At 46.5% G+C, this 22,118-nt stretch overlaps 1 long non-coding RNA gene across 1 annotated transcript; it reads left to right on the top strand.

Moving 5' to 3' along the window:
* The first annotated feature begins 13,032 nt into the window (after positions 1-13,032).
* Positions 13,033-21,144, top strand: LOC105545627. The gene is made up of 2 exons (XR_001006960.1): positions 13,033-13,238; positions 20,548-21,144. It is a non-coding gene; the product is annotated as an uncharacterized LOC105545627 (long non-coding RNA).
* The last annotated feature ends 974 nt before the right edge of the window (positions 21,145-22,118 follow it).

Raw genomic sequence — 22,118 nt, 5'->3', positions numbered from 1 at the left:
ACACAGCAGCCTTCCCCTAATTCCCTGAAGGTGGGATCAGGGCTAATCCATCAAGTGAATGAATGAACACATGAATAAGTGAATGAACACATGAATAAGTGAATGCACGAATAGAGGAAGGCTCTGGTCTGCTGTGTGTCCTGCTCCTCAGGCAGAAATCACTTTCCCACCCTACTCTTGGCCCCACCCAGCACCCCCAGCTCTCTCCCTGGGTACTCCTTCACTTTGGAAATATTCACAGGGCACTTCCTGCTTGGAGCATGCTCTGGCATGAATGCCCCATGAAATACGGGTTTTCTTTGATCCCCCAGCTAGGGCATGTAGAAAGAAGAGAAGGAGAGAAAGATCTAGACACCAAGAAGAACTTCTAAGTGATGTAAACACCATAGCAGCCGCCAAGAGCGCTCACTGCTTGTGTTGGTCTGCAGGGGCTGCCACAACAAAATGCCACAGCCTGGGTGGCTTAGGACAGAAATGCGTGTTCTCAGAGTCCTGGAGGCTGGAAGTCTGAGATGGAGGAATCAACAGGGGTGGTTTCCTCTGAGCCTTCTTTCCTAGGCTTGCAGATGGCTGTCTTCTCACTGTGACCTCACATGGTCATCCCTCTGTCTGAGTGTCTGTGTCCTAATCTCCTTTTCTTCTAAGGACGCTTGTCAGATTGGATTATGGCCCACCCCAATGACCTCATTTAACCTGAATTACTTCTTTAAAGGCCTTATCTCCAAATACAGCCACCTTCTGAGGTCCTGAGGGTTAGGACTTCAACCTATGAAGTATGGGGGGTACAGTTCAGTTCAGAATGTTGATCTGTTTCACAGGGACCCTGAACGAGTGCTCGGATGCTTGTGAGGCCCAGAGCTTGGGGTGTGCAGCAAGGAAGGGCTCTGCTAGCTTTCTCACCTCCCTCCTGACCTCCTCTGCCCCTCGCTGGACCCAGCCCATTGGCTTCAGGATGGGCCCCACGGGACATGCTTTCATTGGAACCTGAGGAAAGAATGCACTCACAACAGCGCTGGGAGCACAGAGGCCTCCCGCTACCCTTTCCAAGAAGCACGTCTATTTTCTCCTAATTTATTCAGTGCCGCCGTGTGTGTGTGGCCTCTCAGGTGCAGAGTGATTTCAACTAACATGCGCCATGCCTGCCACCTACCTCTACTGGAGATTTCAGCCTGATGCCTCCCTTGGGTCTCCAGGGGACTTTCTGATTCAAATTCCATTTGATGCAGATTCTGAAAGTGTGCCTTGTGAGGGCTCCAGCCTGCCATCCTCATTATCCCCAGAAGCCCAGAAGTAGCAGTGGTGGGGGCACCCTGGAAGCCCCGGGGGTCTCATTAGGTGACAGATGCCACTATGGGCCTCTGCCATGTGCCAAGCTTCCTATTACAAGCCACCTGGGAACGTTCACTCAGGGCTTTTTCAGACAGAGCTGCACATCTGGCACGATCCTGAGTCTATGCCTCTAGGGGCCCCGTCTGTCCTCAGTTTCCCTATCTGCAAAACGAAAAACAATACGTATCTCTCAGGGATGAACAGAGATAATTCAGTGTGTTTTCCAGATTTCAGTGTGTGGTCTGCGCCCTCTTGAGTTTTGCTATGACCACATGCCACCTGTACCCTTACGTTTATTTTATTTTTAGAGGTGGAGGGTCTCATTCTGTTTCCCAGGCTGGAGTGCAGAGGTGTTATCCATACTTCACTACATCCTCAAACTCCTGGGCTCAAGGGATCCTCTCACCTTAGCCTCTAGTACTATAGGTGCATACTACCACACCTGGCTGACTTCTTTATTTATGTAGAGATGAGGTCTTGTTATGTTGCCTAGGCTGGTCTGAAACTCCTGGCCTCAAGCCATCCTCCCCCCATCTTGGCTTCCCAAACTGTTGGGATTACAGACATAAGCCACCACACCCGCCCTCGTTATTTATTTAATTAATATATCCTTAAATGAATCCATGTCGAAAGACTTGAACTGATCTGTTTCAAAAGGAAATTTTTATATTATTAGCGTTAGAGGAAAATTGATATCACTTATCACAAATGCAAAACAATAAGAAAAAACAAAGAAGACGACATCATAACTGTTTATCTGTGTACCAGCTAAACTCATGATGAAGAGCTGTGCTGTGCCTCCTGTGCTCTTGGAAGCACATGAATGTAGAGGACGCCTAGGGTCTGGCATACAGTAAATACTCAATGGATGATCACTGTTATGAAAAAAACGAGGCCAATGTGGTGTCTGCCCTTGGAAACGTTTCTCTGAGTTGGTCAAGGGGAATGATTTTGCTCCAAGAAACTGCCATATTTATTCTTCTTTGATCATTAGAGCTCCACAATTTATCATGGTGGCAAGTTGCAAAAATGGCAATAACCTTCACTCTTCCCAATAAGAAGTGAAGTCCATTGCCTTCCCCTAAAATCTGGTCTGGCCTTGTGGCTTGCTTCAGCCAGTGCAACATAGCAGCAGTGCTGGTGTGCCAGTTCTAAGCCTAGAGGAAGAGGCTTTCCAAGGGGCCTGACAGCTTCTGCTTTCCCGGACCCCTGCTATCACCATGTGAACAAGCCTGCACTGGCCTGCTGCTGGATGAGAGGCCGTGTAGAACCCAGCCAAGGTGTCCCAGTTAAGGCCATCTCAGAGCAGCCAGCATCCAGTGGCCTGCCATTGGTCTCCAGATGCACACATGAGCCCAACCAAGATCAGCCAACCCTGGCTCAGACAAGCAGAACTGTGCAGCCCAGCCTGAGATTTGTGAGGAGTGACAAATGATGTTTTCAGCTTCTAGATGTTGGGGAGATTTGTTATGCAGCAACAGCTGGCCTTCCCATTTTGTCTTGTTTGTTGCCATGGTGCCCAGTCATGGCAGCTCCGTTTTTTCTAGAATTATTTATCTGTTTCCTCTTCTCAATTGTCTTCCCTTCCTTTTTCACTCCTTTGTGTGTGTTTTTGAAAGACACCTCAAGTATCTTTGGAAAGGAGCTGGGTATAGATAATAAATTGAAAATCGAGCTGAGAGTTGGTCTGAGAGTCCCTGCCATTCTTGAGGCTAGCCTGTGGGGACACGAGGAGGCATGGAAGATGGACAGCGGTGCTGTTGGTGACAAGGGGATCGTTTCTCTACAGTACCCACTTTGCTCACCTCTGCTTATTGGGGGAGCCGGAACTCGGATCCAGGTTTTCTGACTCCGGGTCTCAGGCTTGCTCCATAGCGCCACCTGCTGGTGACGGCAATTGGTGGGGCGGGATGGGCTGGGGGAGGCGGAATGGGGGTTTGCCCCTGGCATTACCACTGGGTTCTGTTTGCTGGGCACAGGTAGGCACCCAAATCAAGATTCAGATTTCCTGATCTCAGAAGTTGTCCACTTCCTTTCCGACTTCCACGGTAACTCGGAACCACACCGTGGGGTTATCCCTGTGTCCTCTTTCTCAGATGTTCCACATCCAACCCCTCAGCAAGTCTCAGAGGCACTCTCACCACCTCCTCTGCTCTGTTCCTGTTTCTCTTGGATGGCTGAATGTTTCCTAAGGAGTTTCTGCTGCTTCACGCTTGCCCCCTGGAGTGGCATCTAAAAGGTGCAGGTCAGATGAATCTTCTGCCAGCGCTCCTGGCTTAGCCAAGGAAAAGGGCAAGTCCCTGACTGTATCCTGCGAAATTCCACATCTGGGAACTCAGGCATATCAGGCCTGGTCTCCTTTTCTTCTTCCTTTTAAAATAACAAATACATTGACATGCCCCTTATTACACTATGCTGAAATGAAATTCATAGGCAATATCACCTATCAATAGACACAATTTAAATAAATCCATGTAAGCCACATAATGCCCTAACTGTATTCTAGAGGAGAATTAAAAGGAAACTAATTTATATTAAAATAATGGTTATCTCAGCATGTAAATATTCCAGCCCAACTCTTCTGAAGAACACAACAAAAGTGTCAAAACCCCCTCTGCAAGTAGACTTTCTAAGAATGGGGCACAACAAATACAGTTTGGCACCCACTCAATGATTCAAACTCCATGAAGGGCATGGCTTTCACTGATGGGGTCTCCGTGAAGGTGATCAACTCCTGATAAAGCCCCCAGAAAAACAGAGCATAACCTCCTCTTGATCCACACACAAGCAGCAGCCCCAGAAAGCTCAGTGTTTAATGAAATTGAGCAAAAAGTGAACACAAAACCAAAAATAACCCCACATTCCTTTGGGTTAAATATGAAATCAAGTTAGGTTCCAGGCTCCAAATTCTATCTAGGTTTTTTACCTGCCTTGATATATGGTGGATAACTCTTTGTGTGAGGAGCTGTCCACACATCACAAGGGGTCTAGCATGTGGGTCCCTACCCACTAAATGCCATTCACACTCCCAATCTTTGTGATGACCAAAAACAGGCCTACAAATTTATAACCTCCCCACCACTCACCTATAATCTGGCTGTTCTGGGTTCCACCCCGACTTCTTTCCTGCTATATTCCTCCTCACCTACTGCATTCCAGCCATACTGGCCTCCTGACCTATGAGTTTATCTGGGAGAAGAATGTTCTAGGCCGGGCGCGGTGGCTCAAGCCTGTAATCCCAGCACTTTGGGAGGCCGAGACGGGCGGATCACGAGGTCAGGAGATTGAGACCATCCTGACTGACACGGTGAAACCCCGTCTCTACTAAAAAATACGAAAACTTAGCCAGGCGAGGTGGCGGGCGCCTGTAGTCCCAGCTACTCGGGAGGCTGAGGCAGGAGAATGGCGTAAACCCGGGAGGCGGAGCTTGCAGTGAGCTGAGATCCGGCCACTGCACTCCAGCCTGGGCAACAGAGCGAGACTCCGTCTCAAAAAAAAAAAAAAAAAAAGAATGTTCTAGGCAGAGGGAATATTCAGTGCAAATGTCCTGGGGTGGAAATGTGCCTGTCTTGGTCCAAGAACAGTAAAGAAGCCAGTGTGGCCTTAGCAGGGTGAGTGAAAGGTAGAGAAGTCAGAGATGAAATTAGAGGCAGCAGGACCCAGAATGAGGGACATGTGAGGTTGTTAAAGGGACTGACATTTTAAATTCAAATTGATGGCTTATTTTGAAATGTCAGGAGATTTTGCAAAACTGAGCCTGCATTCCTGCATAGCAACCACTGGTGAGGCTTGTTCCCTACGGGAGGGGTGTCTCCTCTTCAATTTGCCACAAGTCCCACCTGTCCCTATTGCCTCATACATCCACCTGCTTTGCTCATGTACATTGCCTGTCTGCCCCATAGGGATTTGAGGTTACAAACTCTCCCCACAGGGGAAAGAGTGTGGGGAAAGGTAGTGAATATGGGTGTGGAGGGAGAAGGCAGTTTTCCCCCTTCCCTCCTCTGGAGAGCACAAGCCCAGGCTTCTCTGGGAAGGAACTCTGGGAGGCTGTGGGTGAGGCCTCCTTTCTGCCACTGCTCTGCATGCTCCACTCTCAGGCCACCTGCTGAGAAAGCATCTCAGCAGGGGAGGCCGAGGCAAGGGCACCCATGGGGACGCCTCGAGGAAATAGTGAAAATATTTTCCCAGGGAAAGCCAACACTGCCATTTGTTTTAGTTGCTTAAATTATATGTGTTATTTATTTTTTAAGTGGTCTGTCATTATTGGTGAATGGGGAAGCCACCCGGCCTCACAATGCAACCAAAATTTTAGATATTGCTATGTAGTTATTAACGAATGAGCTTTTCATTTTTGGAAAATGTGCTGTGCGTGAAGCCCCAGGGGCTGGGTTTCTTGTTATTGGGTAATTACAGCCCATGAGAAGGGGGTGGCCTGGGTCTTCAGCAGCAGGCGGGGTGGGACTTTTCAGGTTCTCTGCATGGTGGCTCAGCCATCCATTCGTATATTTATTCAAACATGCGTATTGGGCGCCTACTGTGTATGAGGTGCTGCTCCAGAGACTGAGAGCAATGATATTAATATAAAGAATAAAGCCACCACTTTCATGGTGCTTACTGTGTGCCAGGCACTGTTCTGAGTGCTGTACCTATATTAACTCATTTCATTATCCCAGCAGCCCAGCAGGTAGCATTTTCCCTATTTTACAGATGTGGAAACTGAGGCAGAGAAAGAGACACAGGCTTCATGTGTGCCTAAGACATTTCCATGCAATGGAGAAAAATCCAGCAGAATTATATGATAGAGAGGGTCTGGAAGGGGCTAACTGCAGATAGGGTGGTCAGGGAAGGCCTCCCTGGGGGAGGTGGTGGGGAGAAGGAGCCAACTATGGAGAGATGTTAGTGCTACCCGCGGCGAATCCCTACGGGTCTGCAGAACCTCAATTCTTGCCTCCTCAGAAGAAACAATCCCACCGAGTGGCATAAGACAGATGGAGAGACCGAGGCAAGTTTTTAGAGCAGGAATGAAAGTTTATTAAAAAGCTTTAGAGTAGGAACAGAATGAAGACAAGCACACTTGGAAGAGGGCCCATGGACAACTTGAAAGACAAGTGCCCTGTTTGACCTTTGTCTTGGGGTCTTATATGTGAGCATACTTACGGGGTCAGGCGTCGCTTCTCCCCTGTCTTCCCTTGGGGTGGGCTGTCTGCATGCACAGCAGCCTACCAGCGCTTGGGATGGGAGCATGCGCAGTGTGTTTACTGAAGTTGTGTGTGTGCTCACTTGAGGCGTTCTTCCTTTACCAGTCAAATATCCCTGAAAGGTCATATACCAAGTAAACGCTGCCATTTTGCCTCTTAGCACGCATGCTTGAGTCCACTTGCCCAACTCCTGGATCTTACCAAGAAGCTGCTGATCACCAGTTTCAGATGTTTTCAGCTATTGGGAGACTGCCTTTCTCTGGCGCTGGCTGAGACCAGTTATTACTTTAGAGAAACAGAAAGAAGGAATCTTAGGCCGAAGGAATGTGGTTTTGCTGTAGAAATCTGACTGCATTCAGATCCTGGGGCTTTCTAATGGGCTTGTGATGGTCCCGGGTGGGGGACCTCAGCTGCCATGCAGGAGGCTGGAGTCAGGGCATGGCTGGGGATATCGGCCTCTCAGGGTGCAGAGAGGACACTCAGGCACTTGAGTTGACCCTTTCGTGCGGATGGCTGGACAAGGAGGTGCTGAGGCCTCAGGCGGGGTTTCTCAAGGCATAATTAAGGTGCACCTCCCCCATTCCCCACTCTCACCCTCTCCACTTAGGAATTCCCTGTGGTGTTTTTTTTTGTTTGTTTTATTTTTACCATATGCAGGTTTATGGGCTTCACCAGATCCTTCTAATGCTAAATGTCTGCGTGTGGAGCCCAGAAATCTGCACGTGTGCCCAGTGACCTAGAGGATTCTGGAGCATGGGGAAATTTCAGAACTGTGTAGTCAAGAATTCCCGATGAGAGGCTGGGCATCTGGAAGGGTAGAGATGATGTTCCCCTCCCTTTTCTGCCATCAGAGCTTGTTCTGAGGCTTCTGTTTAAAGGGTGGTCCAGAGGAGAATGAGCTATTAACCCATAAATGCCATTAACCCATGAGCTACGGTTAATGGTATTTGCAGTGTGGAGTTGAGGAGCTGGGTGGGGGCATCCCTGGACATGGCTGTCTCACTGGAGGGGGTTGAGTTCTGCAGAGAGAACCCTAAATGCAGAACCATGACCAAGGGGCACAAGTTCCAGGAAGAAGATTTTAATTCCAATTACTGAAGGATTTTGTAATGGCCGGAGCTGTCCAAAAGCTGGAAGACGTGGACTTTAGGGTCAGGCAGACCAGATTGAGTCTTTGCTCGACCACTCTTGGTTGTCAGACCAAGGGCCTTAACTTCCTGTTGCCTGAGCTTTCTCAGCAATAGAATGGGGACAAACACGGCAGTCACTCATAAGGGTGAAGTGAGTTAACACATGGACAGTGCCTAGAACATTGCACACAGTAAGTGCTCAATAAATGCCAGCTGTTGTCATCAGCACATTCTTGTTACTGGCAATAGAAGGACTTGCCTTTACAGGCAGATCAACCTCTTGTGAGGATGGAAACAGACTCTAAGGCCCCTTGTTGCTGATTCAAGGGGCCTCTGGAAGACCCTTGCACCCCAAAGTGATGTTTCCAACTGTCTGCTATTTCCATGGGCTAAAATGGCAATGGCTTTTGCTTCCCAGCCCTGGGGAAGGCTGGGATGCTCTAGGGAACGGGGAGCATAAACAGATCCAGACAGGCCACAAGGGACTGTCTCACCATCAGATACCGTTAGCCAATGGAGTGTCCTTCCCCATCACTTGGACATCACAAAGTCACCAGAATTCTTATGCCTTTGAGCAAGGGTGTGCCATGCCGGTCGGTAGTGTGACTTATACTGGATCAAAGTCTCTCTCTGGAGGAAGCTGGGCCCGGGGACTTTGCTCACTGCCAGCGAACATTTCAGCCTTCCCTCTGAGACCGGGTTCTGTCTGCTGAGAGCCTGTGGAGGCTGAGATGGCCAGGTGGGGAGTGATGATTGATGATGGTGATGATGATGATGATAATGATGATGATGGTGATAGCAAAGATGAAAAAGAAGAGAAAATCATAAAGATGGCAACTATTACTATTGTTCTTTCTCCACTGAGCACTCACAATGTGTCAGACACAGCATTCAGGACTCTTCCCCATTCATTATCCCAGCTAATCCTTGCAGCAACTTTATGAGGTAGGTGCTGTCATCTCTACTTTATTTATGAGAGAAACTGAGGCTCCTGGAGTTGAAGCTCCATGTTCGAGGCTACCAGGCAAGCAGGAGGTGGAGTCAGATTGGATCCTAGTTATGGGCATCCATGCCCTTACACTGAGCCATGCTGTCTGAATGCAGCCACCCCGGTAACCTTGGCCCAATGGGTCAGTAAGGCTGGCTTGTTGAGAAAGGGACACTGGTGTAGGGCATACCCTTGTGTCAATGGGGTGAGTTTGAGAGATGGGACCCTTGAGGACTGAGGATTGTGAAAGGCAAGACTTTTTAGCAGAAGCTGCCTGTATAGAGAGGCCTCCTTCATCACCCTGCTCAGACCCCACTACACCCTTGGCATTCCACACTCCCTTGGTATTGCAAGACAAGGCAGTGACAACCACTCGATTTCAACTGAAATCACTTGTTTTTTCCCTCTTTCCCAACTGGGCTGTCCCCTGAGACCCAGGTGTTAATGAAATCAAACAAATGAAAATGGGTAAATTATTGCAAAGCTATGAACACCTCCGCAGGGCCACGCCTCACTAGTTTCCAATACCACCTCATTCCGGAGGCTGCCGGAGGAGCCGAAGCAATTTCGTCCCATGGGTGAGGTGGTGGAAGGAAGGGACAAAAGAGACAAGATATTGCAATCAGAAGGTCGCTGACCCAGGCTTTTGTATAATTATAGAATTTCATTTCGGGCCAACTGGATGGACGACTGAGCTTGTTGGCAAATTAGTGGTGAAAAATAAAGCAATTTTTAGCGTCCTCAAAAGAGTTGCCACTCCAGTGGAGTGTCAGCGCCCCAGAGTCGGGGAGGAAGGGATGGGTGGAGAAGAGGGGACTAGGTTGGAAGCAGCTAATCATTTAAACTCATGAGGCAGAGACGTTTTAGTTGGGGATCTGGGTGAATGTGCCCCTTGCTGCCCAAGGGGATGATCCCAACTACCTTTGGGGTGTGTCTTCAGGATAGAAGGTGCTGGGACAAGAATCTGGCCTGAACCGCACTCTTCCTAGAATGATTCTCCCAGAATCAGGTGCGGAGATTTTTCTTTTTTCTAAGTAGTGTCCAGACCAGTCTGATATATAACCCTGGCTTTGCCTTGACACGACCAAGGACAAGCCTCATAGTCTTTCTGAACCTCAGTTTTAATTAGTTTGTTAAAATGGAGAGCAGGAACATTCACCGCATGAGATTAGCCCAGTAGATCATAGATGAGAAAGTACTTTACACATTAAAATGAAATATGGTTTTGCTTGATATTATTCTTTCCAAGCTTTTATTATGAACATTGCTTTTCATTTTTAGGAAATAGATTTGGCTTCTTGCCCTTATCACCAATTACCTTTATTATTATTGTTGTTGTTGCTATATCTGCCCATGCATCCACTCTATAATTATTTTGTTGATACTTTTTTTAAGATTGTCTTACTTTTGCAATTTTCACTTAAATATCCCTTCTAGCTTTATGTTAAGACAAAATATACATGAACATACTGGCTTCTTTACTTTCATCTGCCTTTCTTCCTTCCTTCCTTCCTTCCTTCCTTCCTTCCTTCCTTCCTTCCTTCCTTCCTTCCTTCCTTCTTTCTTTCTTTCTGAGACAGAGTCTCTCTGTTGCTCAGACTGGAGTGTAATGGCATGGTCTTGGCTCACCGCAACCTCTGCCTCCTGGGTTCAAGGGATTCTCCTGCCTCAGCCTCCTGAGTAGCTGGGATTATAGGCATCCACCACCATGCCTGGCTAATTTTTTGTATTTTTAGTAGAGACAGGGTTTCACCATGTTGACCAGGCTGGTCTCGAACTCCTGACCTCAGGTGATCCACTCGCCTCAGCCTCCCAAAGTGCTGGGATTACAGGCGTAAGCCACTGCGCCCAGTTCACTGACTGGATTATTAATGACCCTATTTCAGATCAAAAGTTCCCAAGGATTGGAGAGAGGGACGAGACTTGCCTGAAAACATACAGTCAGGCAGTGGTAGAGCCAGGACTTGAACTCAGAATACTGTGACTCCCAAAGTGCTGTGTCCTCTCCATGAATGGACCAGACCATAGAGGCTGGGAAGTGGTGTCATTACTCTCTTCCTCTCCCCATAATTAACCAGTTGGGGAAGGTGAGATAAACCAAAGCTGAACTAGGTACCCACAAGGGTTTACATTAGCGTTAGCCCATTTGGGCTTTTCCACTGGCTGGTGAGCCAGGCCAGGTAAGCCTTGAGAAGTGATGTGGTTCTTGAGTTTTCAGGGGAAGTCAAGGGGAAATTGTGATGTCTTCGAATTTTAGGACAAGATGCAGGGAAATTGCAGCTGGGTTTATACAAAGCCTCTCCAGTGAGGCCATGTGTGGGCATCTAGGGATGGGGGTGGGGTGGGGCAGGAAGATCACCTGCTGTTAGCCCATTCATGATTTGATCACAGATAGGTACCTCTGGGAGGCTCCCAAATTAATTAGAGGCATAAGAGCATTCCCAGGAAGAGACCTGAAGAGCACCCCTGCTCTCTAGAAACTGGGAGTACAAGGAAATCATGGGACGGTTAGAGAATAGTATGAGATGGCATGTGAGAGAGTAATAGAAGATGTTACAAGATCCTAGGAGCAGTTGGCATTGTGAGGAGGGAGAGACTGGGACGTTGGGGTAACCTGGGATGGCTCCCTGGAGGAGGTGAGACTTAATCAGGGATTTGGGAAGAGAGTATGTTAGCCAGAACGTTTAGCTACAAAGATTAGAAAGTGCATCTTGACCTGGTTAAAGGAAAGTTAAGAAAAAAAAAAACAGAAAAAAAAAAACTTTTGTTTTGTTTTGTTTGTGGCTTATATAAACAGAACGCTCAGGGTGAAGCCTATGAACCCAGGTGCTACAAAAGTGTGGTCCACACTGTGGCCGTGTGTTCATTTCTCAGCTCTGCCTCCCCTGGGTTGGGGTGGTTATTTAGCAGCTCTCTACATGGGGCTGTAAAGATGCCCCTGACAGCGCCAGTTTTCAAGGCCCTTGTATCCTGTGTCTCAAAGTGTACCTGCAGGATTTTAATATACAGAGGTGGCCATGGGATGACACAAAGGGGTCAATGACATTGAAATAAGACCTTTATTACTGAACAGCTCATGAGAGGAGGGACATACCACACCACACTAGGCCACAGAGAGAAGCATCAGCTTTGGTCAGGAGGCAGAGGGAGTGAGGGGAAAGCCTCTGCCTGAGCCTTGATTAGGGTTTCCTCAGGCAAGGCAAGGCATTGGCTATGGGTGTGTGGGGTAGTTAGTTTGGAATTAGCTATTCTGAATAATTCTGGCAGGCTTTAGGGCATAGGGACTTGTGCCTAATGGTCTGGTACTTGAGCTTGGGTTGATGTGGGGCAGGGCAAATATTGCCTTGCGGAGTGAGAGTTGAATAAAGGAGGTGTTTGGGGGTATGAACTCAGGGTTGGTTGGTTTGCATATGAAAGGTGTGTAGTCAGGTTGAGTTGTTTATTATCTCTAGGAATCAGCTAGTCCTGGGAGAGGCAGTTTCTCCCCAGTTAGAGAGACCACAAATGTCAGAGCATCAATACTACAGAAAAGAAGGAAATATTGTTAATACAATTGACCCAGTGAGTAGATGCCCAGTAGATGAATACAGACTCTAAGAAAACACAGGACATCCTGCAAGCATCTTTTTCTTCCTAGCTTTGATGGGATGGAGCCCTGTGATTGGTAATGCCTGAGAGATGCGCCTACCCCAGGAAGGCCAGGCCCACCCCGTTGGGAACACAGGAACACATTACTGCAATGGTTGGAGGGATGATGATGATGCTTGGCTGAAAACCCTGTGTTTAGGGGAGAGAAAGGATTCTGCTGTGGTGGGCTGAGGGCAGGGGCATTTCAGACGTAGGAGGGAGAAGCAGGACAGAGATGTTAGCCATTTATGAAACAGTCTTCACACACTACTGCCTTCAAACTGTCTTGTCTGCTCCTCCCTTGTCAATATCTCAGATGGATGGGTTAGCTTTCCTGTTAACTTCTGCAATTGACTCATTTTCAGGTATTAAAATGTCCTGCCCAGTTTCTATCAAATCCAGTCTTGCAGGCTATTCCAGTCTTCCTCCCTCCTCTTGTCTCAGCCTGACCTGAGCTGGAATCCTGGAGGAGGGGAGGTTGGGGAACTGGGACTGTCTAGCATGTTCCTCCCTCCTTGCCCTCTTATCTGCTGCTGTGGGTGTTCTGTCCCCTGTGTGTGAGCCCTGAGTTGAGAGGACAGATGTCATCCTGGATGGGCCGTTACAAGGCATCAATTCTATCAGGGAGTGGCACCTTCTCTTGGCTTTCATGGGGCATCATGGTTTTCTCAGGAAGGATCTCTGTGTGACACTATTTCTGGGTGTGGGTTGCCTGTTCTCTGGCTGACCTCATGGGACCTTCCTCTTGCTCTCCTTTCTTGCAGGAAACCCTACAACTAACAGACAAGATGCCTTCAAGACATCTTGAGCCTAGCTACTTCCCGTGGCCTGTATTTGGTCCACAGGAAACTCGTGCAGTCTTGCTACAGCAAATTGAGGTGGTATAGGGTACCTGCTGCTGCCTCTCTCCTCACTTTTCCACAGAGGGCTGCCCCAGCGTGACCCCCACTTCCAGAGTTTCTCCAGGTAAGGAGCGGGTGTGAATCTCTGTACATATATGCTGTAGCAGGCATGCACTTCTCCTTGCTGTCATATTCCATGGGGTGAAAGTCGTGGTTAGCACCTGTGACTTTCTTCCTGTGGGCTCTGCTCAATGTACCAGGGGAGCTGACATGCCTGGGAATAGGAGTTGGTGGACAAATACCCCAGCTTCCTTGCCTTTATTTGGGTCACGGTGTGTGCATGATAGTCATCAATGGGTTTGAGCTCCAGTTGCCCACAGTGGTCCCTGCTCATTAATGCACACTGTACTGGCTTCCTTTCCATCCCTCTCTCATTTTCCTACTTCCCTCTCAGTACTTCCTGGAATATTTATCAAACTGCTGTGCTTGAGTCTTTAGCACGGGGTCTGATTCCAGGGGGAACCCAGCCTAAGACATGTGTCCTTAAGCTCCTAAGTATACACTCCCAGGACGGTTCTTATCTCATCTCATCCTATCCCAGTTGAGGGTGGAATGGGGCTCCCAGACTCCACAGCTCAGCAAGCCACCAGCCATGGGTGTCAGGCTGGTCCCTGAAGCCAATCTCTTGAGCAACGTCCCATACTTGGTGGCTGCTGTGCCTTCCATGCCTTGTCCCTTTCTGTCCCTCTTCCTGAGTCACAGTGCTCTCTGCCCAGGATGACAACTCTCAAAGCTAACTATCTACTTCCCCATATTTCTCTCAAACGTTTACTCTTCTCCTTATATAGATTGGAGTGGGTGATGGGGATACTGTTACGTCTTAGTGGGTGACCTGTTAGGATACCTCTTAAGAAGTCTGAGGGGGTGTGTCCTCCAGCTCCTCTATAGAATATAGGGCACTTATCACTTATCTTGTGACAAACTTAGATCAGGGACTTAGAGAGAAAAGTCCCACTCACCAGCTTGTTTCAAAATATAGTTGATGCACATACCCCTACCTAGAGACCCCACAATTCTACTCCTTCATATGCACCCAACAGAAATGTGCTCCTATGTTCACCAACAGACACATACAAGAGTGCTTATAGCAGTGCTATTGGTGATATCACAAAACTGGAAAAAAAACCAATGCCCATAAACAGTAAAAAAGATTATTATATTGTGATATAATCATATGGTGGGTTACTACTCAGCAATGAGAATGCATGAACTACAACCTCATGTGAAAACATGGATGAAACTCACAAACATGGTTGAGGCAAAGAAGCCAGACACAAAGGCATACATACTGCATGATTCCACTTGTAAAGAGTTCACAGTCAAACAAAATTTACCTGTGATGCAAAAGTCAGGCTCATGCTTATCTTTAGAAGGGAGGCATTGACTGGAAGGTACCACAAGGTGAGCTTCTGGAGCGCTGACCATGTTTCATTTCTTGACCTGGGTGATGGATGTCTGGGTGTGTTTACTTCATGCAAATTAATCCATCAATACACTCAGGATTTGTGCACCTTTATTAGGTATGGCATGCTTCAATTTCTATATTAATATATGAATACCAGGCCAGTATAAACCTACTGTGAGCATGCTAACCTGACAAGAGGAGAAAGAGGTCTTCTGAGGGAGTTGCATGAATGAGCAAGTATGTACTGTCAGGAGGCAAGAGAGTACCTCTGGGATAGGATTTCTGGAGTGTTTGATGAAAAGATCCAGAACATAACTGAACAAATAAGAATTCATTGAATTGACATCACTTTCTTGGAACTAAGATTTAATAGCCTTGCAAAGGCCTGAGGAAATGGGACAAACTCACTGCTAAAGAAGCTTCTAGAAGCCTAGAGAAGGCAATGGCCCATACTGAGATGAAGTAGAAATAGCTGAGTTTCTCCGGCAGAAGGAAAAAACCTGAGGGAAAGGGACATGCAGTATATGAGGCCAGAAGGCCCATAGAGGATATGTTCCATTAGAGGACCAAGAGGACACACCATTCACCAGTAACATCAGGAGTGCACTGGTGAGAAGCACACCAGCCTCCCAAGTAACTCATTGTTGGCTCTCCTCTGCAGATTAAGGCTGCTGATAGGAGAGGCAGATGCAGAACTGGACCATTAGGAAGATAATGACTTCCTAATATAGCAGAAGCCAGAGGACTGCAATTATCACAAAGACTGGAAAGGTCAGAAGGGCTGCGATGGTGGCTTGAACTGAGAGCATGGATAACGAGCCTGGTGTCTTTGGAGGCAAAATATTCAGGCAGCCAATAAGACTGCTGCCTAACATTTACAAACAGAAGGCAAATATGGAGGAACAGAGGTGGAGAACTTCTGTTTTCAGCTAAGATGGAGTAGCAAGTTTCAGATTTGCTCTTGTTCCTGAAACAACCAAAAATACACAAAATATGTGAAACATTAGTTTTCAAGACAGGAAAATTTAGGCAATGAAGAGGAATAACCTTTCAGAAATGGGAATCAAATGAAGGGAGCCCTATGAGTGCCCCATCTTATTACCGTGAGAGATTTTCTAGATTATGGCCTAGAAAGGGGAAACTCAGGTAGACTCTCGTGTTCAGAAGGCAGAGTTAAAAGTTGGGAGAGAAAAAGGTAGTTAGAGTTTGTAGGATGGTACACTGGAGAAGAGAATGCTGCACAGATGGATAACTCTAGAGGTCTACAGAAGGATTCCTTCAAGTATTCAGAAAAGAACTGATAAATACCTATGTGTGAGGAAACTGACCAGGGCTAGGGATAGAACCCTCCAAAAGGATTATAAGGAATAGCACTCCATACTCACTGAGGGCTGGAAATAGTGCTTGTTTCCATTAGCCATAAGGGAAAATCTAAAAATTCATGAGGCATTGGGTAGAATACACAGAAAGGTCTTGACTCAGTAGTGTAGAATAATTCACTGTAGATTGGACATTGTTCTGGTTCTGCCTAATGAATCTTAAAAGCAAGACCCAGAAGGATCAAACTGTTTCTGCATAACTGAACTGTATCCAAAACAAAGCTCAAGAATACTTTTAAGAATTAAAAAATCCAGCAAACAGCAAAGTAAAATCCATAATACTTCACATTCAATAAAAAATACTAGGCATGAAAAAAGCATTAAAATATCTCCCATAATAAGGAGAAAAATCAGGCAAATAAAATTGACCAAAACTGACACAGAAGTTAGAATTAGTAGACATTAGTTAATATTTAGTAGTCAGTATTGTATATATTTTAAAAGTTAAGTAGTGATATGCAATAGAAAAAAATGATCCAAATTGAACTTCTAGGTCTCATAGTACAATATGTGAGATAAAAAATACATTGCATGAGGTAAATGCTATATTAGATACTGCAGAAGAAAAGATTAGTGACTTGAAGACAGCAGTAGAATCTACCTGAGCTGAAACACACAGAAGAAAGACAACAAGAACAAAAACAAACAGAGCATCAGTGAACTGCGGGACAACTTTATTTGACGTGTTATATGTAGAGTACTCAAAGGAGAGAAGAGAGAAGCATGGATAAAAATTTTAAAAAGTAATGGCTAAAATATTTCCCAAATTTGATAAAAACTATAAACTTACAGATTCAAGAAATTCCACCAAATTGAAGAGCAAGAAACATGAAGAAATCCGTAACAAGGCAGATTGTAATCAAACTACTCAAAACTGGCTATAAAAAGAAAATCTTTAAAGCAGCCAGAGGGGAGAAAACAAGAGTCATGGTATACACAGATAAAGATAATGGTGACAAAGATTTCTTGTTGGAAACAATGCAAGTGGGAAGACAGTGGAGCAATAATTTTTAAAAAACAAACAAAAAAAACATGTCAACTTAGAATTCTATACCCAGAAAAAATATCTTTAAAAGCAAGGAGAAGTGGCCTGAGTTGAGAATATATAAAGATTCCTGGACAGAGGCCAATAGCCTGGCTGACTGATCAGAGTCCTGGAAGGAAAAGGATGAAAGGATTGGAGACAAGGAGGTCTGAGGTTGAGACATGTGGATGGACATATGGATGTTGGTGTGAATTCTGAAGATTTTTTTTTATCACATATTAACTCTGACCAGAAACTATCCACCACAGAAGAGGCACTGAATAAGAAGACAAAATGACTCAGCCAGTTGATTTTAACCACCCTTCATCATTGGCCACCCCAGAACTGGCAGAATGGACAAATGAATAGAATGGTCATGATTGTAGAGACAAAGGTTAGTATGGGTCTAATTATGAATTTCCAGAAAGGAAAGACAATTTAGCTACTGCTGCCACTGAATATCTAACTTGCCAGCACCATGGACCAATACTGAGCCTCTAGATCTGGCACTATTCCTCAAGGAGACCACTAAGCCACTTGGTAACAAGTTGACTACATTGGGCCCCTTCTAGTCTAGAAGGACCAGTGGTTCAACCTTATAGGATAGATACCTATTACAGGTATAGTTCTGCCTTTCTGCCTGCAGAGTCTCAGCTGGTACAACTATTCAGGGATTTGTAGAATTCCTGATTCACAGACATGGAATCTCACACAATGTAGCATCTGTCTAGGGAACCCATTTTATAGTGAAGGAGGTGTAAGGGTCTATGGGTTGTATCATGTACCATATCATCCAGAAAGAGCTGGCCTCATATAATGCTAGAATGGCCTTCCAAATGCACAAGTAAGTGCCAACTTGGAGGCAAGCCCATCAGATGCCATCTTTCAGAGTGCAATATATGCATTCTATCAGAAATCCCTGGATCCCAGGCAGGAAGAGTACATGGACTCAGGAACCAAGGAATGGAAGCATCCCTTAACATTATTCCCACTGACCTTGCAGGGAACTTTATGCTTTCCATCCTCCCAACCGTGGACTCTGCTGGGATTAAAGACTTTGGTTCCCAAAGAGGATATACTCTTGCCAGGGACACAGCAAGAGTACCACTGAATTACAAAACTACCACTGCCACCAGGGTGCTTTAAATACTTTGTATCTGGGGGCTAGCAGGTAAGAGAGGAGTCACCATCATGGCAGGGATAATTGATCCTATCATCAGGAAGGGATAGGGCTGCTAGTACACAATGGGGATGAAGAGGAATATGTGTGGAACTTGGTTTTCCCTTTCCCCATTGTAACTGTAAAGGAACACATGCAGAAAGCACAACATAAGAAATGCATGATGAGTCTGGTTGTGGCGGCTCACACCTATAATCCTGGCACTTTGAGAGGCCAAGGTGGGCTGATCACTTGAGCCCAGGAATTCAAGACCAGCCTGGGCAACATGGCAAAACCCTGTTTCTACAAAAAATACAAAAATTAGCCAGGCATGGTTCACCTGTAATCCCAGTTACTTGGAAGGCTGAGGTGGGAGGATGGCTTGAACCTGGGAGGCAGAGGTTGCAGTGAGCCAAGATCATGCCATTGCACTCCAGCCTGGACAAGAGAGCGAGACTCTGTGTCTCAAACGAACAGCAAACAAACAAAAAACAACAAAACAAAATGTATGATTACCAAGGACTCAGACTCCTCAGCAATGAAGGGTTGCATCACACCACCAGAGTCATCAAGACCTGGAGAAGGTGGGAGGAATTTAGGAAGGACAGTGGAAGAAGGAGAAGGTGAGTGCCATTTGTGGTCCTGAGATCAATGGGGTGATGGGGGTTGTAGCTCATCCTGCCACCTTCCGTCTTCTAAGTGTCCCCTCAGAAAGAGAGGCCCATGGGAATTAGGGAGGAATTGCTCCCCAAACATGCGTGGAGAAATGGACCTGTAAAAGCAAGGGGTGGACTGTGGAGGCCATAGAGATGCCCCATGCAGCTTTCCCCTCAAGAGGACCTGGTGTGGGGAGCACAGCTGAATGGCAGCCCCTAGCAGCCACACCTTAGGATCCACCATGACATTCATGTTAAGCCCACATTTCCCCCAGGTTGCTGTTAGTGACAGAGAACATTTGGGTTCTAGGGTTGGACCATTCCTGCCTGATGTGCATCTGCTTTGTTCAGGTACTACCCACTGAATCTGACCGAGCCTTTCCCAGAACTCCTCATGAACCTGACTGAGTCTTTCTCAGAGCTCCACTGTATCTGAGACTCTCCCTATTCAATCCCTCCTTCTCTCTCTCCTTTCCCAGGTGTCAGATATGCATTTCAACCTGAAGGCTCTCCCCGTCTTGTCTTGTTCCTTCACCTTTTATCCTTCATCGGCATTCTGCCTAACAATCTCTTGCACATCCACTCCTGTCTTGACATCTGCTTCTCAGAAGACCTAAATTGTTACACTTTCTCTACTCAACTCTCCTAAACACCTTTCGTTCTATGTTTCTTCACTGTGGGGTTCTATTTTCCCTTTCATGGATCTGATCCTAATTAGTGATTGTTTTATATTTCCGTGTGTGTGTGTGGTCCTGCTCCTTGGAAATGTGACTTTTGTGTGGACAGGATGCTTTGAAGGATACCTGCATTGTCTACTGCTGTGCCTATGGTACCTGGCACATGACAGGCATTCATAGTTCCCATGGGCCTCTCTTTCTGAGGGGACACTTAGAAGAAGGGAGGTGGCAGGATGAGCTACAACACCCATTGCCCCATTGACCTCAGGACCACCAATGGTACCCATCTTCTCCGTCTTGCACTGTCTTTCCTAAATTCCTCCCACCTTCTCCAGGTCTTGATGACTTGTTGGTGGTGTTATACCTGTTAAATGAATGTTCAATAAATGGTGGGAAAATTGAGGAAGCACACATTAAACATATAAGAATGCTTTGAAAAAAACCCAAATGCTCTACTTTCCAGAAGTGCCCACTCAATGATCTGGTATTATTTCCAGCCTCGATCACCAAGACTCTCTCTGTGGCTGTTTGGAGCATGGGCCCAGGTCCCAGCACAGGGAGGCACCAGCTGGGAGGATGCTGAAGCCTCCTGGCTGCATTTCCCCAGAAGCCAGTACACATGCATAAGGTTGAGGTGATGAGCCATCCTCTCGCTGGAGTGGGCACTTTAGGAACATTACCCCTTGAAAAGCATCTCCCTGGGATAAATGCTGAACAGGGTGTTTATCTTCAGAATGCGAAATGTATGAAGTGCTGTAATTAAACCAGCAGGGGTGGGGATGGAGCGCTAGCTCCAAACAGTTTCTTTGAAGATGAAAGTCATTAGATTTCAATGAAAATCTAGGATGCAGCATCCCACTGACACAAGAATATTTAACCTACATCCTAGAGCGGGGCAAGCAATTGATAGTATGATTGATAATAACTTGATTGCAGTAATTGTGAAGGGGAATTTGAAAATGGTTAGATTAGCAGGAAGCAGGCAATGAGTCGATAGTATCTTTGTGGAGCCAAATTTTCCTAGAATGTTGAATGTTGAAGTTTCTCCATGGTTTTTTTTTTTTTTTTTCCAGCCAGGAGAATCCTGAAATCTCTGCAAATAAGCAGTCCAGGAGCCAGAGAATTGTGGGATCTCATATAAACAAATCATCCAGGAAAAACACAGCCAGTCTCCTTTTGGTAAACCTCCATGACTGGGGATCCCCTGCCACCTGGAAAGCAGTTCTGCCTGCCATGCATGTCATCACTGATTTTTACTGCTGCAGCAGACTCTGTCATACCTGCCTGCTTCTTCAGTGAATTGTTCAGTGCACACCACCAGCTACCTGCTGTAAGCATTCGCACTTCTCTACCTGCCTGGCAGCCTTTCTCAGCTGAACACAGGCCAGGCCAGAAGTGCCAGGGAGTTAATGTCCTTGGAAGCAGCTCTCTACCAATGACAAATGGAGCTGGTGGATAAATTCTCAGCTTCCTCCCTTCTCAGGTGGAACAGCCCTGAGATGTGCTCTATGCAATCTCCCACAAGTCCCCAGCAGGCTCAAGCTCCCATTGTCCAACCCTGGTAACCTGCTCATCGACACCCCTGTCTTGCCTTCCCTTCCTGGCCTCACTTCCTCACTCTCTTACTGTTGCCTCCTGAGATCGCATCCAAAGTAAATGACCTGCACCCAGATCTGTGTCTCACAGTCTGCCTCTAGGGGAACTCAAAGTAAGATAACTGTGGAGTGTTTCCAAGGGTAAGACGCAAACCATGGACAAGTGGTTCAGTTGGGGCACTGGCCAGTCAGAAAGGGCTACCAACTGCAGTGCCAGGCCTTACCTCCTGACCTGCCGCATCGCCGTGGGAAGGTAGGGATTCGTGTGGAAGTTATCCCCTGACTTGCATCACTGCAGAGGGCGGGAAGTGCCAGAGACTGTGGTTAGGCACCGGGGGAGGCCCCCAGGGTCTCAGGGCAGTGGTAATGAACCAATAAGCACAGAATTATTTCAATATTTTATCTGATGGAGCTATGCCAATGATTACTGTTTATCAATTCTGAATATATTTGAAATTTGTAAGAATTATTTCAATCACTTCTGGGGTCAGGGAAGTAATGGAAGTGAATGAAGCAGGCTAAATGTAAGAAAAATCAAGCAGCTGACCTGGTTTGGTGGCTTATGCCTGTATACCAGCACTTTGGGAGGCCGAGGCAGGTGGATCACTTGAGGTCAGGAGTTCGAGACCTACCTAGCCAACATGGCGAAACACCGTCTCTACTAAAAACACAAAAATCAACTGGGCATGGTCGTGGGCACCTGTAATCCCAGCTACTCAGGAGGCTGAGGCAGGAGAATCGCTTTAACCCAGGAGGTGGAGGTTGCAGTGAACCAAGATTGTTCCATTGAACTCCAGCTGGGATGACAAAGAAAGACTCTGTCAAAAAAAAAGAAAAGAAAAGAAAAGAAAAGAAAGAAAGAACGAAAGAAAGGAAAAGAAAGAAAAGAGAAAGGAAAAGAAAGAAAAGAGAAAGAAAGAAAGGAAGAAAGGAGGGAGGAAGGAAGGGAGGGAGGAAGAAAACAAGAAAGCAAGAAAGCAGAAAAGGAAAGAAAGAAAGATCATGCACTCACATGGACACAAGGATGTTTATTTTTCCATTTGATTGGC

Source organism: Mandrillus leucophaeus, unplaced genomic scaffold, assembly GCF_000951045.1.
Source record: "Mandrillus leucophaeus isolate KB7577 unplaced genomic scaffold, Mleu.le_1.0 Scaffold333, whole genome shotgun sequence".
NCBI classification, from domain to species: domain Eukaryota; kingdom Metazoa; phylum Chordata; class Mammalia; order Primates; family Cercopithecidae; genus Mandrillus; species Mandrillus leucophaeus.
The sequence above is the reverse complement of the archived record's forward strand: the minus strand, read 5'-3'. Positions and strand labels throughout refer to the sequence as shown.